Here is a 16,772-nt window from a genome sequence, read left to right on the forward strand (position 1 = left end):
AGATGGAGACACGTTCTTGGAAGCAGAGAGTCAAAGGACAAGTGCAACAGACCAGCTGCAACAACGAGTGGACAAACACTGGAGTAGGTTGCTCAGAGATGCTGAGGCAACAAAAATATTTCCTAAATACAACCCTAATTGACCTCATCTAGCATCAGTGCTGGCCCAGCACTGAGTCAGGACTTGAACCAGGGTACAAGAAGTCCCTTCCAACCAAAATTATTTTACCATTCTCTGCCACTACATAAAATGAAGGATATACTTAAACTTCAAACACAAAACATTGAAACCTTTTTCCATCTATGCAGTTATAACTATGATGCTCCTTGGACTGAGACTTACTGGTCTCAGCACTCACTTCCACACAAGATGTAGAGGCCCTGGAACACTTCTGCAAGCTCTCATCTGCTGATCAGTTCTTCTCAAATGAACAGATGTACAGTAACTCCTGGCAATCTAATGGGGACCTGCACTTTCAGAGTGGTGGATTTCCAAATCCACCCAGTATTGAAGACAACAGCATTAGAAAAGCACAAATACTGTGTTTTATTGTTCAGGAGACAGAGAATGTGCTATGAAGCACAAAGATCCACATCAGACAAGACCCCTATAGGGACTTCAGTAAGAAAAGGAGGAAGCAGTATCAACAAGAGACCTCACTACTTTTTTTGTAATTTGCAGGAGAAAACCCAGGTCCACAGTGAGTAAATCGAAACTAATAAAAAAAAGGAAAAATCTGTCTTTGAAGTACTAAGGGCTACTGTATCCTCTTTTCTCCAGGATGTTAACAAGAAATTGTATCTTGTCCGATAGGCAACATCAAAGGTGCCAAAAGGCAGATGAAAACCCTCCCTTGGCTGCCAGCACTGGACAGCCTGTTTCCAGAGGCAGCACATCCTACTGACCAACAACTGCACACTGGATCGAGCACTTCTAACCAGGAAGAGCCAGACTGGTAACACAGCAGGACAAACATTCAATGCTATCTCACTCCTCTGAGCCTGGCGGAGATGGAGAAATCATCCCTAAGGATTTGCCTGCACAAGCCACTCAAAGCAGGTGTCTCCAAAACCATTACAGATGTCATGTCAAGCAAGTGAGACATTGAAATATTTCATAGTTGGCTCCACCATACTGTCATGGTGTCACAAATTCTTCTTCATGTGGGTCAAAATGTTGGTAGGACAAGGAGAGGATGCAGCTGCTTTAACAGGACACACACTACAGGAGCAAAGCATAAAGTAGTCTGGGATCATGTAATGTTCCAGGTAGCTCAGAGCAGGCAGGAGTCAACAGCAGTCACTCTTTGGCAGGAAGGAGAGAAGAGTATTAATAAATATGGAAGGTAGGCAAGGATCAAGTAATCAATGAGTACCTTTTGAGTATTCAGTATTGCCACAGGAAGCGATAAATCTCTCTTCAAAGATCAGAAGTGGCAGTAAGTTATATACTCAGCAGGAATGCTGGATAACACTAACTTCTTCCATCCTCCAAAAAGAAAAGAAAAGAAGAAAGGTTTTAATAATCTGATAAGCTTTGACTGAAACTACTAGCCTTCAAAAATGTCTTTTTTTTTTTTCCAATCTGTAATCTGGAAATGCCTGAAGTGCCTTTAAGGGGTTTTCTTGCAGTACATACTGAGAAAGCAAAACTGAAGTTTAGCTTGCACTTCCACTGCAAACAGTTTAGCACACAGGAGAAAGCTGGTTAAAATCTAATACTGTTAACTTATGTCATGGAATTATACAATCAAAACCAGGGGGTATTTTTAATTCAGCAGCATTTCCTGCTTTCATTTTAAATCTCTGGATGTTAGAAGCGGTTTCAAGGGAAGAGCTTTGCAAACCAAATACAAGGAGACAGAAAAACTATACAAGAAGCTGGAGCAATTGACCAAAAATCACTACTGGTTCTACTGCAGTGAAAGGCTCTTCCAGGAGCCAGTCCAGAGAAACCATGTCTCTTTCAACATTAAACAATGGGAGAATTCAATTGCCTGGACAACAATTTTAAACATACAGGGAAGTTTACAGCTCCATTTCAAAAGAGTACAAAATGTTCACAAAGAGCCAAATGCTGCTATCACTACTTGTATTCTTGGCTTCCCTCACAGAAAACCTCTACTTATCCCAAAATATTTTGGGGCATGGTTCCATGAAGGCTCAAATCAAACTTGAGGCAGCATTTTTTCCACATCCACTTAAATGCTATTGCCCTCATGAAGTAAATCCTGCTGACCATTTCACCACCTGGGGATGCAACTACCAGCACACACGTGGAAAGAGATGGGATCACAACAACTCTGATGCAAGCCAACCTAATTTTCCAGAGAAACCTTGGCTTTCACCTCCCCAAATGCTTTGGTGTTTATTCCCAAAATAGCAAGAATTGTAAATTTCCTTGTATAGCTTTTATTAATAGGCTGGGAAAAAAATGAAAAAAATTCCTTTATCCAACATGAGCATAAAAAAAAGCCCTACAAGGACAGATCACTGTCCATTTAGTGCAGCAGTCTGTCTCCAAAAACTCTAGCAAGAAAGACTGTGTAGGGAGAGCAATCAGTCGTGTCTGTGGTTTACCACCCTTATCCCAACATCCAGTCAAGGGATTAGGGATCATTGCCTCTGGACTTGTGGATCCCCTCTTGAACCTACAGTGTCTCCACAGTCTTACCAAAACAGGTTTCCCATCAATTGTGGTGTATTTACCTCATTTTTCACTCCTACAAGCTACAGGCTCACCACAAAACTCCCTGCATTTACCCAAGAAGCTGGCCTTGTGTGAGCATGGGGAAGCACAGCAGCCAGCCTGGGCACAGACTGAGTTCTGGGAACAACTCAAGGGGCAGCAGCAGAGTGACACCGTTCACCTTCCTATGAACAGCCAGGAGAAACCAGCATTGCCAAACTCAAGCATCATGTGCTTCTGTTGAAATTACCACACAGAGAAGCACACGAATTACAAGCAAGTTTGCTCTGTAGCTCTGAGTTCTCAAGATTACACATCCCCTTTCCACCTTTTCAATGTAAGATGTGAAAAAACCCCTTAGCTTCCAGCAATCTCCACCCAGAGACGCTTATGCCACCATCAAGCCATTCACTCTAACATCCCGGAGAGCTTGGAAAGTGTCAAACACTTGTGTCAAGTCTCCACACATGAGGCATTAATATAGCTTAAAAGTATTGAGTTGTTTACTCCTTCCACAGCTTTATGCTTCCAAGTTTAATTCCTGATTAAGTCAGTATTTTACTCAGCATCCAGTTTAAAACTAGGATCACTGCAGATAATATAATTCCACACAACAAACACAAATGCAATATATAAAATGAGTCAATAAATAATTTCGTGTACCACAAAATTTTATGTTTTCTTTAGTGGATTCAATAAAAATCACCTTGCTTCACCCTCTGTGTATTTTCCATGCTTAGAACCAGGAAGGAAGAACTCCTTTGCTGATACAAAGGCTGTCTGGGCAGCAGTGCTCGTGCCAAGGTCCTTGGGCTGCTTGGTAGGCAGCGAGCTGGACACGAGCCAGCAGCTTGTCCTGGCAGCAGAGAAGTAACATTTATCTTTCCAACAGCTCCCCAGTGCCACAGCCTCAGATCAGGATGTATTAGTCACGAGCCTGGACTGAGTATACAGGATACTACTTGACACATTTGCAATATATATCAATATCTGCTTATTTTCCCCATTCAGAAGATTTTACTGGTTTGATCATATTCTTGATTGAAAAAGAAAAGTCCTAAACCTCTCTCTGTTCAAAAGGAGGGAAGGTGGCTCAAGAGAAGAGGAGGTGCTATCCATCCTTTTTCTTTAGCACCCCTGGTTTATCACCGAGCCTGACCTGTCATGAATGACAGTTCTCTAAATATATATGAAACAAGAAAAGGTCAGCACCTCGCAGCTGGCTGAAGCAATTTTCAGATTTTTTTCCCACAATATTGATTCAAAGATGTTAAGAAATTAAGAAATATATGACTGCTCTTGATATCAATCCATCAGTTAACCACCCTCACTGTGAAAAACTTAAGCCTTTTAATTTGAACTTATTGGGCTACAAATTCTTATTGTGTTTGTCACCAAGATTAGAACAAGATCACTAATATCCAGTATTATTATGTAAGGGACATATCTGAGGACTCTCATCAAGTCACCTCAGTTTTGATGAGAAGCTGCACAGCACATGTTTAACATTTTACTGCATGGCAATACAGCTTAGCTTTCCATCAAACTGGAGATGAATCCCTCTTCACACAGTAACTTTCGGAGGGTTTTCAGTGCTGAGGCCAAAACCATATGTAGGATTTTGGGAATGACTTCATCCCATCCCACAAGATGGGCAAGAACATACCCATGCTTATTCCACTAATGCATTTAAGAACCACATTAGGCTCTTTGTCACAGCATCACCCTGGAGACTCGTGTTTATGCTGTTTATTCGTTATGACTCCAAAACACACTTCAACCACTGCTTTCTAGGATACCACGGGCCTTGATTTAAATTCAGCTGGAATATCTGGTTCCCAGGTGCACAGCTTTACATGTAGCAGCCTTAGCACACACACTGGACTGCATTCACTCCACCTGACAATCACAATGGCTGCTTTAGTGCCCAGTGATTTTCCATGAACCAGAAGTTTATCATGAACAAGTTTTTAAATACATTTTTCACCAACAAAATCATCAATGAAAACAAATTGTGACAAGCAATTACTAGTTTTTGCTGAATATCCATGGAAACTATTCACTCTTGTACACCCCCAGATGAATCCTGAACTAAATGGCATTTACTGATACTCAGTACTAATATTAATATACAGTAAGGTCGTCAAGATCAAGTCCTTTAAAAAAGTCAAGAAATAAATTTAACTAGCTCTTGTATTCTTAAAGCCTTTATTACTGGGATTAACACTTTACTATTACTAAATTCTGTACTAGGAATAATTGGGAGAGCTGGTAATAATGTGCACTACATGTGTGTTAACAGCACGCAGAGCTAGTCAAACACCCAAGGTGTTTTGGGCACCTGCCACCCTCCCTGCACAGCCATGTTCATCCACTCCACCTCCTTGTAGACTTGACACATCAGCACTTCTCTGACCTCCTGGAATTTCACTACTGTTCCAAAGTGCATTGACTATAAAATATCCCTTCCAATTCTGCAGTTAAAAATATTCCAGTGGTGAAAAATATACCAATATGCCAAGGTAAATGTCCCTCTCACCTCCCAAAGTACTCTGGTGAGGGGCAGTTTTAAAGAGTTTTCAAGTTAAGTTTTGGCTTGTGTTTTTTTTTTTTTTTTTAATATACTTTACCTGTGGATGTTTGAGACATACACAAGCTGCTAATGATGATGCATCATTAATACAGACAGGGGTGCAATTCACATGCCAAACAATCTGAGATTTGCCTTCTGTTTTGCCAGAATTTGACAAATTCAATGATGTCAACAGAAATTTTACAGTATGGAAAAAAAATATGCAAAACAAGATTTTCAGTTTAAGATGAACTTACTTAACCCTGACTACATTTGAGCAAAGCTTTCCAGTGAAACCCGTGAAGCTTTAGAAATTTCATGAGTTTGCAGCTATGGCAGAACAAATAAGATGCTGCTGCTAACTGACTGACATAACAATATGTATCTGGGCAGACTACTTGCACTACAGGGAGAAAAAAAATACCAGCAGTTCAGCTTGCTGCACTGCTACCATTACACAGCCCTTGCTGGTGTCACTGGTCAGAATATTAACTGATCATTGCCCTTGTTCTTTTAAACACTTTCAAACATTCCTGGCCTCACCTCTTAATATGAGCCCCACACAGCACACTGAAATCCTCAGGTAGCTGACAGTAAATTGTGGGAGGGCTTGAACTGAGGGAGGAGGGTCTCTAAAAACAAACCTTTACAGAAGAAATGCATATCTATGACTCAAAACTTCACCTGTAGGGATAGTTAGAGAATAATGCTTCGGGAGTCCATTCTACCAGAGATGTCCCCTAAGCCAACGCACGTTAACTGCGCCATTCTTGAGAGCTGGCTCTGCACTACTTCTCTTTTCACCTGTTAAGAACCACATTGGAAGGAAATTAAGATTTTATAGCTTCCAAGTTTTTATAATACTGAGGAAAACTTCACTTTAGCTTTACTTTACATTAGATACCCAAACCGAGTTGTTCTGTGTACAGTTACTTAAATGTTAATGTGATCTGAAACATAAAACTCCCTACTCACCTTCTGTTTATTCTGCTCTTCTTTTTTAGGTCATTTTTGTTAATCAGAGAAAAACACATCACTTAGCTGAGCAACAACTCCTTAGTTTTCATATTAAGTATGTCTGAAATAAGCATACCTCACTTAATTCCTAAAGACTGAAGATTTATTGGAGAGATCTGGGAGAAGCAGCAGAACAGCGTTGTAAATGAAATTCAAATATCCTTCAGCACGATAAAAAGCAGTATTTTTAGCTACAGTCAGGACAGATTCTTTCTAACTTTCAGTAAAAAACCTGAAAGAACAAGGGCCAAGTACGATCTGAACCATTGTTACCAACACTAAATATAAACAATAAAAGGGAATTTCCTGGATCAGCGTGTGTCTCTAAGACCACGTAGGTTACAGAGTAGCAGAGCTTGATACTGTATTGACATTTCGAGGTTTAGTACAACAAAGAGTGAACTGGGCATCTGAACTAAAGCCAAATGGATGAACAGGGGTTTAGAGCTAACCAAATAAATCAGTACAGTTCAGTAAGTTACCACACACAAAACAAGCAAAGCTTTGGTTTCTCTCAGCTCTTGTCAGTGTGTGTCCTCATGTGTTCAGGTAAAGCAGTGCCTGCTCCTTATTGCACGTATTTCCTAGAGCACATCTGGGATCCTAATGCTTATTACTCCCTCGAGCATTCCCTCTCTGGTAAAGAGGCAGAAGAAGCTAAAGTTGCCAGGATGGGGAATTAGGGAGTTTTCATGCAAATATAATCAATAATATAGCTGAAAGAGCTCATGTACAAAAAACTGCTCGGACAGAGCAGGGAGAGCTATCCAGAGGTCAGTGGAACCTGTTTAAGTACGAGGGATAAGTGCAAGGAATAGGCTGACTTTGCTCCAAGAACAGACAGGCCTAATAATACTCAACATCCAACTTCCAAAAATCTAGAAAAGCAGGAGTTCTTGGACATGAAGTCCTAGGGGGAGAAGAAGAAATTAAATTCTGAAGTAGGCTGTGCACAGAAATTCCTTAGCAAGTTAGTAATCCCATATAATTACATTTTTCAGGTAAATGCTGAATAAAGTCAAGAGTAACACGGGTCAGCTTCTGGCATTTCAAGACACAACCCTGGGAGCGCAGCAGGCGGGTATCAACCTGCAGCCCCAAGCGCTGGTGAGGATGCACACAAATTAGCTTCGGATCACAGTCAAGATCCAGCCTGCTCACACGAAAACAGCTCTTGAAATAGCTCCTTCCCTCAGAAACTCTGCAGGCACGAGTCACCAGCAAACTTAACGCTGTAGTGACAGCTCTCCAAGCTCTGTCTGAAATGGACGAGCCTTGCTGTTTCATTTCAGTTGCAGGGCCACTGGAGGCTACAGGGACTCGAGTTTTGCACCTTTTGCTCAGATATTACTCCTCAAAAATACCTCACCAAGTTTCTTGAACCTTTCTGTGCATCCTAATAACCATCCAAGCACAGCGGATGACATTAAAACTGAGCTAGCCCTACATATCCAGAAGAAAAACAAAATGGAAGTAAAAATCCATCAACCTAGGAAAAAAAAGGCAGCAAGAATTGCTTTGCCCTTATACTAAAATTCAGTTCTGCTGATGTCTTCTACACTGAAGGAAAGTGTTAGGGTGATCGTTTAAGTAAGAACAGCTTGAATATACAGCAGAGAATTATTTCCAATACTCGAAGGGCTCCTACAAATTCAACAGGCTCGGCAGAAGATTAATAAACTGGAGAATTTGAGACGATATTTACACACTTCCTGCACTGAAACAAAAACACGTACACTAGAAGTGGTAAACAGTGTTTTAGATGCAGAGTTTTAACGGCACCTCTGAAGTTTATTACGAGGATTCAGTAACTGGCCAGAGATGAGGAACAGCCACGCATGTATTTAAGGGGAGAAATGCTCGGCAAAAAAATAGGAAGTCACAAACAGGAAAGCGAGCTCATTCTCACCAACAGGCAAGTCCTAAGGATTACACTGAACAGAGAAGGATCCATACAACACGACAAAACCCTTCCATCGAAGTCTTTTCACAAGGTTAACACAAGGCCAAATCCGATACCATATAAACATATATTCTAAAGAAATCTTAAGCTGATATAGAGAACAAACAGCAAAGCCTCTGGACACAGAGCATGTGCGGTTTCCTCCTCTGCATCACAAAAAGAATCGGGTTTTGTGCTTCCCCCCCCCAAGCAGCACAGACCCATGGAAGGGAGGGAATAATGCCGTCCTTTGCCATGAGATTTCGGGCTCTATCCCTGGGCAAGCGCCCGGCTGCGGAGGCCCGGGAGGTTCCCGGGGAGGTGCCCCGCGAGTCGGGCAGCCGGGCCAGGTCCCAGCAAGTGACACAGCTGGTCGGCGGCTCGGTGGCAGCCCAGGTGCTCCCGATCGGAGCCCGAAGCCCCGTGGGGCACCCCGGGCCCGAAGTGGGGCGGCGGGGACGGGACGGAGGGGGGGGAAGGGCGGACACAGAACGGCGGGGCCGCCGCTCTCCGGGAGCGGCGCGGGGGGTGCGGGGGGGCTGCCGGCCGGTCACCGCGGCGAGAGCGGGCGCCCCCCAGCCGTGCCCGCCCCGGTGCTGCTGCATGGCGCTGCTCAGCCTGCCTTGCAGAGGGAGCTCGAGTCCCGCTCTGCGCCTCGCAGCGCCTCTCACTCCGCCGCACACGCCAGCGCAGCGAGGCGGCGGCCGGCGGGAGCGGGACACGCAGCCGTCCCCGCGGGCAGCGCCCGGCCGGACACCGCGGCAGGACACGGGCGGCGGGCGGAGGGCGCCGGGCGAGCCCCGCGGAGGTGCGAGAAAGGGGGGGGAGCGGTGGCGGGGCGGGAGGGGAGCGGGCCCGGCGGGGCGGGGGAGGGGGGGGAAGGAAGGGACGTGCGGGACGGGAAGGGAAGGGAGGGGGCGGTAATGGGGCGGTTAATCAGCGCCGGTGGCGCGGTGGAGGAGACAAAGGAAAGAAAATGGAGTCGGGGCCGGCGGGTGGCGGCGGCCGGGGAGGGAAGGAGGGCGGGCGGCCCGGGCGGTGCCGCAGCCCAGCGCCGCGCTGTGGGGAATGGCGGCGGTGGCGGCGGCGGCGGCGCGGGGACGGTAGAGGGAGACAAAGCCCCCCTTGCTGCCCCGGCGGCGGCCGCTGCGGGGCCCCAGCCGCGCCGGAGCCCCATCGTGACACCTAGAGGCCGGAGAACGCGACTGCAAACCCCCCGCCGCCGCCGCTTACCTGCGCCCCGCGCCCCGCCGAGCTCCCTCCGGCCGCCGGGCCCCGCCGCCGCCCCGCGCCGCCCGCGGGCCCCGCGGAGGAGCCGCCGCGCCCCGCACGCCCCGCCGCGGCCGCCGCCGCTTTAAGCGCCCCGGCACCAGCCCCGCGGTTTAATCGCTCCACAGTCGCTTTCGGACACAAAATGGCGGCGGGCGGGGCACAGTGCGCACGCGCCACCCAGCGCGGCTCTGCCGCGGCCGCCGGCCCGAGCGGGGGGGAAAGGGGGGGCGGGGGGGGGCCGGCGCGCGCGGGGAAGCGGCCGCGCGGGGCAGGCTGGGAGCGGCGGGCGGGGCGGGGCGGGGCGAGAGTGGGGGGGGAGCAAGGGCGCGAGTCGCGCGCCAACTTCAAACGCGCGGGGCCCGCGGCGTCACTCGGCGCGCGCCTGTGCGTGCGTGCGTGCGTCACCGCGTCATGTGCCGCCGAGGGGCGGGCGGCCGGGGGGGCCCGAGGCAGCGCCCCTCCCTCCCCTCAGGGCAGCGCGCGGGGCGGCGTGAGGGGAGCGCTGGGCGGCTCCCGTGTTAGTGCTGCCCCGAGATCCGCACAACGGCGGGCAGTCCCCGCTCTGTACGCCGCTGCTCAGCTGGATCTTCCCTTTTCACCTCAGCCAATACTTCCCCTTCACCTCAGCCAAAACTGACCCCTTCACCTCATCCAAAACTTCCCCTTCACCTCTGCAAAACTTCCAAAGCAGGAGGCTGTGCCTCAGCTCCGTGGGAAAGAGCTCCTCAGGAGCATAAGGCCTCAGAGAAAGTCCATCCTCCGTGCTGAGGAGGGATTTGGCCTGGTTGAAAGACCCGAACTTTCCTTAAGCTGTACGAGGAGTCAGCACAGTCATTAATTAATCAGCAGGAAGGTCATAGGACAGTTTTGTAAATACCAACAATTGTCTGGAATTAGGGTCTAGAGGGGAAACTGTGTGAGGAGCGGCTGAGGGCACTTGGCTTCTTCAGCCTGGAAAAGAGGATACTGAGGGCAGAGCTCACTGTGGGCTTCAGCTCCCTCAGGAAAGGGCAGCACCGATGGCTGCTCCCTGTGACCAGTGACAGAACCTGAGGGAACAGCCTGGAACTGTGTCAGCAGGAGGGAGGCTGGGTATTAGGAAGAGGTTCTTCACCCAGAGGGTGGCCAGGTACTGGAACAGACTCCCCAGGGATGTGGTCACAGCACCAGGCCTGACAGAGTTCGAGAAGCATTTGGACAACATCAGGCATGTGGTGTGATTCTAGGGGATGTCCTGAGCAGGACTAAGCTTTGGACTCGATGGTCCTTGTGAATCCCTTCCAACTCAGGAGATCCTAGGATTACAGAATTATGTGATTTAAGATGGTGTTTTCCTGGTGCTTTTAAGGACCTTAGGCTTGCCAAGCTCATAATCAAGTAGGACAAAACAGCTCCAGTCGGCTCCAGCACAGCAGGAATGGTAGATGTGCTGCCAGGTGTTCAGTAGGGAGCTTCTGGGAAAGTCAGCAAGGTTGATTTCCATCGGAAGTTGGACACCATGGTGTTTTCTGTCCACAGCTTATCCCCAAAAGGTGAAAAGAGCCACAGCACCCTTGGTGAGATGCATGAATTTTTGTGAGGATACTCAGAGGCTTGCCTGTATTTTATTTGCTGCAGTTTCCCGAGTTGCTGAATCTTCTGGGTTTAGCATATTTTCTCATCTCCAGCAGTGTTGTAGCAGCCCCAGAGCTGATTGACAGGCAAGCTGAGGAGAGGAGAATTCTATGAGCTCATGCTGCATCCTCTTGGTATTTTCTTACCATAAATCCATGTGAAATGGAGCAAGGGTAATGGGTTAAAATATTAATAGTTCAAAAATCAGACACATTGGAAGGAAGCTGCATTTTTTTTGTTCCTCTTACTCCATCAGTCGCTGGAGGACAATAAGGCCAGGAATTCAGAGAGAAATCTGAATGTAAAGAAACCCCAACACAAACCTGTAGTGGGAGTTTTAAGGCTGTTAGAGTTGAAATCCATGTTAAAAATCTTTCCTCCAATTTGTGCCTCTTGAGATATCACTGCAGGTTGGGGTAAAAGCTGTTCAGCAGCCCAGGCGTTACCACAACCTGCTTAACAAGTGACAAACCCATCAGAAAAACATTAGCATACATTAGCATGTGTAAACTGTGCCCTTAAATCCTGCTATGAATAATGGTGATGACTTGCTGAGCTGTGCTGTAGAGAGGAGGGTCCCTCTGCCAGGGGAGTTGGGCTGAGAGTGAGATCAGGCTCTGACCCGGCTTTACGGGTTTCTCCTGCCTAAGCCTAAGCCTAAGCTCTCTCAAGTCCTTGCAAAGTAGCAGGGTGCCGTGGGCTGTGTTCTGAGTACCAATGCTCCTTTGGAGGTTGTTGACAACCCAGAACAAGTTTCCTTCTCAGGATCATGACAGCAAGATAAGTCCATTAGCCTGTTTCAGTGAGGCATTGGCAGCTTACCGAAGGGCCAGAGGGGATGAGCTGTGTGGGTGCAGCCTTGGCTGAAGGAGAAATAAATTATCTACAAAGCAATGCTAAAAAGTGGCCATTAATTATGAGAGGTGATGGTGTAGCCCACAACCATGAGCTCCTGGGTCTTCATTGTATGAGAAATTTGAATCATCAAGACAATATCCGGAATTTGAGGGAACCTCACAAGGATTTTTGAGTCCAATGTTGGACAATCAAAAGCTTTGCTAAAATAAAAAAAAATCCCCACATCCATGGCCTTCCGTTTAGCCACTAGGTGAGTTAGTGTAGAAGGAAATTAGGTTAGCACAGCACGAAGAATCTGCTCAGAACATTTCTGGAGAGTGAGGTTTTAAAAAATCACGTACATTCTAAGCTGTCAAGCCATCAATTCTCACGCTGCAATTTTTGGGAGAATGGCATATCTTTCGTCTGTAGACACGAATCCTGCTTTAAGCTCAAAATTTAGCTCGGGCACGAATCAAAATGGAGAGGAGCAGTGGCTGTGTGTAAAACTGTCTCTTACCCTGCTTTAACTACTCACCCAGGGCAGGGTGTAAAACGGTTGCTAATGATCCTTCTGCCTTTTGTTTGAGCCATTCAATGTCAAACGGTCGCATCTTTCTAGTAGGAATGTCTCTGCTTAGGAAGCAGAAGGTTTTTGTCCTGGCAAGCACCTCTTCGTGGACTTCTCCTGCCAGGAGCGTCCCGAGCCATCCATCCACCAGCTGGTGCTGGGGGTCTGCCCTACTGATCCTGGGTTTCCTCACTTGGAGGCGCTTTTGAGCTGATTTGCAGGGAATTCAAATCCCCAGCTTCAGTCCTGACTGTGACTGCTCCTGAGTATCGGTCTCTGAGCCTGTCCAAATGAGACACCCAGAGGCAGATGCTCCTTCTAGAGAAGTTGCCTGAGCGAGGCCTTTCCCAGAGACACCTTGCCCATGAGCACGGTGGAAAGAACTGAGGCCAAGGAGCCGCCACCACCTTGCCGAGGCCCCGGGTGGGCTCACCCTCCTCATTCCAGCTCTGCGCTTCCATCACCTTCACAATCCCTCAGGAGCCACCACACTAAGTCAGCTCTAAGGAAGGCAGTAGTCGAGCTTGAGAGCATTAAATTAAGTTTTGAAGGCTGCCTAGAGCACCATTTGGTCTCTCTATGAAACAAGGCCCCAGCTGTTGCCCCAGGAGTGGTCCTTGGAGAACAAGCCCATACAGATGTGCCTGACAGCCCTGCAAGGAACACGTCAGTGCTCACGAGGAGGCTGCTGCTTTGCTGTGGTTCAGCTCCGGCAGCTTAGCTGTTCCAATCATCTCTAAGTGCCCCAGTGAGCACCTTGGAAACATGATTTCCCAGAAGCCTGGGAAAAGGTGGGAGGTCCAACTTTAGGATTGCTCAGACTGGAGAGTCATAAACTGCAACCTGCAAAAATGACTTTGCATCAAGAGTTAAGTGATTTCTAACACAAGGGCTGATTGGAGCTTGTGGTGCCACAAAGTGGCAGTGTCTCCTTGGGGTCATTCTGGCTGGTGGCTGCTCTTGGTGTCAAACCTGGGCAGCTGCACCAGCCCAGATGCTGTGCAAGAGGAGGGAACATTGTGCTGATGGTCTGCAGGGGCTCCTCAGGACACTTTCCCAAGACTGGCAGGTAAAAAGCGATACCGCGGAGTGCTCCACAATCCGTATGCACCCTTCCAATTAAAAGGAAAAAAAAGCAAAACCAGCAGTAAGCAGGGAAAAGGAACATCTTCCCCAAGCCAGAGCACATGGATAATGTAACTGTGACACAGACACCCTCCCACGGGCTGCAGCTCCTACAAGAAAAGCAAGTAGCTGCTGAGCACAAGCACGTCCATACGGGAGGGGGATGTTTTAAGTGCTGACACAGATTTGGCTGACAAACGCGGTGCTGGCACACTGTCTCCTTTGAAATAACAAATGCTGCCGCAAAACGTGCTCTGCACTGCTGTGTCTGTCCCTAGGTGCTGTGAAAGTGGCTCCCAGAGAGTTCACCCATGAAGCTGAGAGGTCCGAAAATCAAGACCTTTTGTGTGAAGTTCGGTCTTGTGGAAGTGGCAGTCCTGCAATTCTAGGTGACCTGGTGGTGTCCGTAGGGCAGAGGTCTTTGGCAATGCCCGCACAGACCCATTTACAGCAAGGGGCTGGGCAATAGATTCTTAAGTTAATCTGTTTGAGTTTTTTTCCCACATGTTCTTACAGCCGCATAAATAATGGGATTATTCCTTGCAATTCCAGGAGCAGAGTCATTTTGTCCTGGCCTGCAGCTCCCTGCCTACCCTGACAGAAGTCTGATTTCCTGCTCTGATCTCTACAGTCAAGGTGTAGCTTATCTTGGAAAGTGGAATTGTGCTGCAGGGAGGGGACAAGATTTTGGCAGGGCAAGGAGAACACCCAGGTAGGTGAGTGAATTAAATTCATGGCTTTGGCCACTGGGGCACTGGGCTGGGGTTTTTTTCAGCAGTTATTGCAAGGGGAAAAGAAACCAAACCAAACCAAACGTGTGAGAGGGCTGGGCCACTTTCCACCTCTCAGGTGCTCTTGTCTGCATTTGCATGTTCCACCTTGGACCTTCATCCCTCATCTCTTGCTGCTCAACCCGACAGTGTGATGCAGTGCTTTGGGAAAAGCACTGTGCTTCCCTTCTGGAGCTCATCCAGCCCCCAAAGCAGGTGGAAGAAGGCTAAGGGATGAGTGATGCAGTGGTGTCCCCTGGTTAGCCCTCCCTGCAATTCCATCTGCAGATAAAACTGCATCCAGAAGTGGTCATGCTTAGGGGTGTCCCAGATGGGACTACATGCACCACAATATGCTACATTCTGCCTGCTCCAGCCCCAGGAAGCTCTGCTACAGTGAGGAAGGAGGAAGCGAAGGCTGTAACCTCTTGGGATGTATTTAGAAACCTGGGGAAGCACCGAGGGATGGGCCTTGCTTGGCCTGGGAACTATAAATCCCCTGCTCCGCTGGTGGTGGCAGTGCCCCTGCTCTGGCATGGGTGGCTGGCAGGACTGGGGGGATGTCCCTGTCTCTGCTGCTTTTGGGGACATCTTTGCTGCTCTGAACTACTCCTCTCCCAGGACCATACGGGCCACTAAGATGATTAAGGGATTGGAGCACCTGTCATGAGAGCTGGAAAAATGAAGGCTTGGGAGGGGGGTTCTTGTCCATGCCTGGTGGGGGATAAAGAATCACAGAATAGTAAGGTTGGAAGGAACCACTATGGGTCATCTGGTCCAACCTCTCTGCTCGAGGGGTCATCCTAGAGGGCCTTGGACAGAATTGTGTCCGGATGGTTTTTTAATACCTCCAGTGAGGGAGACTCCACACCCTCCCTGGGCAACCTGTTCCTTTGTGTGCTCACACACACAGGGAAGTTGTTTTTCCTCATTTTCATGTGGAACTTCCCGTGCATTAGTTTCTGCCCATTACCTCTTGTCCTGTTGCTGGGCATCACTGAGCAGAGCCCGATCCATTCTCTGGCACCCTCCTTGCAGATACTGACAGACATTGATGAGGTCCCCTCTCAGTCGTAACTTCTCGAGGCTGAGCAGCAACAGCTCCCTCAGTCTTTCCTTGTAAGAGAGATGTTCCAATTCCTTAATCGTCTTTGTATCCCTCTGTTGGATCTGCTCCAAGAACTCCATGTTTCTCTTGTACTGAGGAGCCCAGAACTGGACACAGCATTCCAGATATGGCCTCACTAGGGGTGGAAGGGCAGGATCTTGCCCTGCTGCCAATGCATCCCAGGATACCAGTGGCCTTCTTGGTCCCCAGGGCACACTGCTGGCTAAGGGACAGCTTCTTGTCCACTGAGACGCCCTGGTCCTTCTCTGCAGGGCTGCTTCCCAGCAGACAGGCCCCCATGCGGTACTGGAGCATGGAGTTATTCTTCCCCAGATGCACCATCATGGTGGATGTTCAGGGATTTAAACCAGCAGAAGGTGATGGACAGGGTTTGAGGAGAGGAAGGCAAATTATACAAGCTTAAAAAAAAACACCAGTGAAACAACAGAGACACGTCACAGAGAGAGAGGGAGCAGTTCTGGAGGCCCCCAGCCCCAGAGTGACACCATGCAGGGTGCAGGAGCAAGGGCCCCAGCAGCCCTACTTCATGATGCAGGCAGAAATATCCAGGATCCCCCCTTTCTGCCCAGCCCAGTCGGGAGGTGGCACAGGACCCAATACTCTGCCATGCACTTTGTAGCCTGATGCCACCTCCTCCTTGGTGGGGCAGAAGGCTCTGTGTCACAGCCACATGCTGCCAAGGCCACTGAACTCAGGAAATTTAATAAAAGCAGTGAGAACCAATTGTGTTGTGAATGTCAGAGAGAGCTCCCACCATGCTGCTGCACCATGCTGTCACAAGCCACCAAGAGGGCAAAGTTCCTGGGAGAGCCACAGGAAGCAGTGCTTTCTTCCCAGCAAGCTTCTGAAAATCCAGCAACTCATTGGTGCTGAGGAGCTGCACAGGAGGGGCACAAAAACCTCCAAAAAACCTCCAGCCTCAGGGAATGTGGTGAGGGACAAGCAGCAACGGGGGACACAGAGAGCACCCTCCGTCCCAGCCCAGTGGTGTGTCCCTCACACAGTGAGGTGGGGACAGCGGATATCCTGGGACAAGGCACAGCCAGTTAGGCAGAGCGGCTCACAGGGTGGTTTAGCATTCCCTGTCACACCCATCCGGTGTGGGAACATTTGGGAACATGGCCTGGCCACCACAGCTGCTGCAATCTGCTTCCAGTGCTGGACATGGGTCCTTACTGGTCCAAACTGGAAGTCAGGGCCTAGATAACCAACAGCAGCTGGAGATGGGGAACATG

General features: G+C 48.6%; 1 protein-coding gene across 11 annotated transcripts in view; it reads right to left on the bottom strand.

Moving 5' to 3' along the window:
* The window catches only part of CTCF (CCCTC-binding factor), a 34,860-nt gene extending 25,176 nt beyond the window's left edge, over window positions 1–9,684 (bottom strand). For 6 of the 11 annotated variants that reach the window (XM_038147719.1, XM_038147714.1, XM_038147710.1 and 3 more), the window contains exons 1-2: window positions 9,453–9,498; window positions 1,376–1,488 (exon numbers count right to left, since the gene is read on the bottom strand). The gene's annotated coding sequence lies outside the window, so the exon portion shown is untranslated. Of the gene's footprint in view, window positions 1–1,375; window positions 1,489–5,944; window positions 6,064–9,452 lie in introns of those variants that run through there. The other 5 variants (XM_038147718.1, XM_038147711.1, XM_038147721.1 and 2 more) reach the window with 4 other exon arrangements.
* Between the last annotated feature and the right edge of the window lie 7,088 nt (window positions 9,685–16,772).

This window comes from Motacilla alba, chromosome 11, assembly GCF_015832195.1.
Source record: "Motacilla alba alba isolate MOTALB_02 chromosome 11, Motacilla_alba_V1.0_pri, whole genome shotgun sequence".
NCBI classification, from domain to species: domain Eukaryota; kingdom Metazoa; phylum Chordata; class Aves; order Passeriformes; family Motacillidae; genus Motacilla; species Motacilla alba.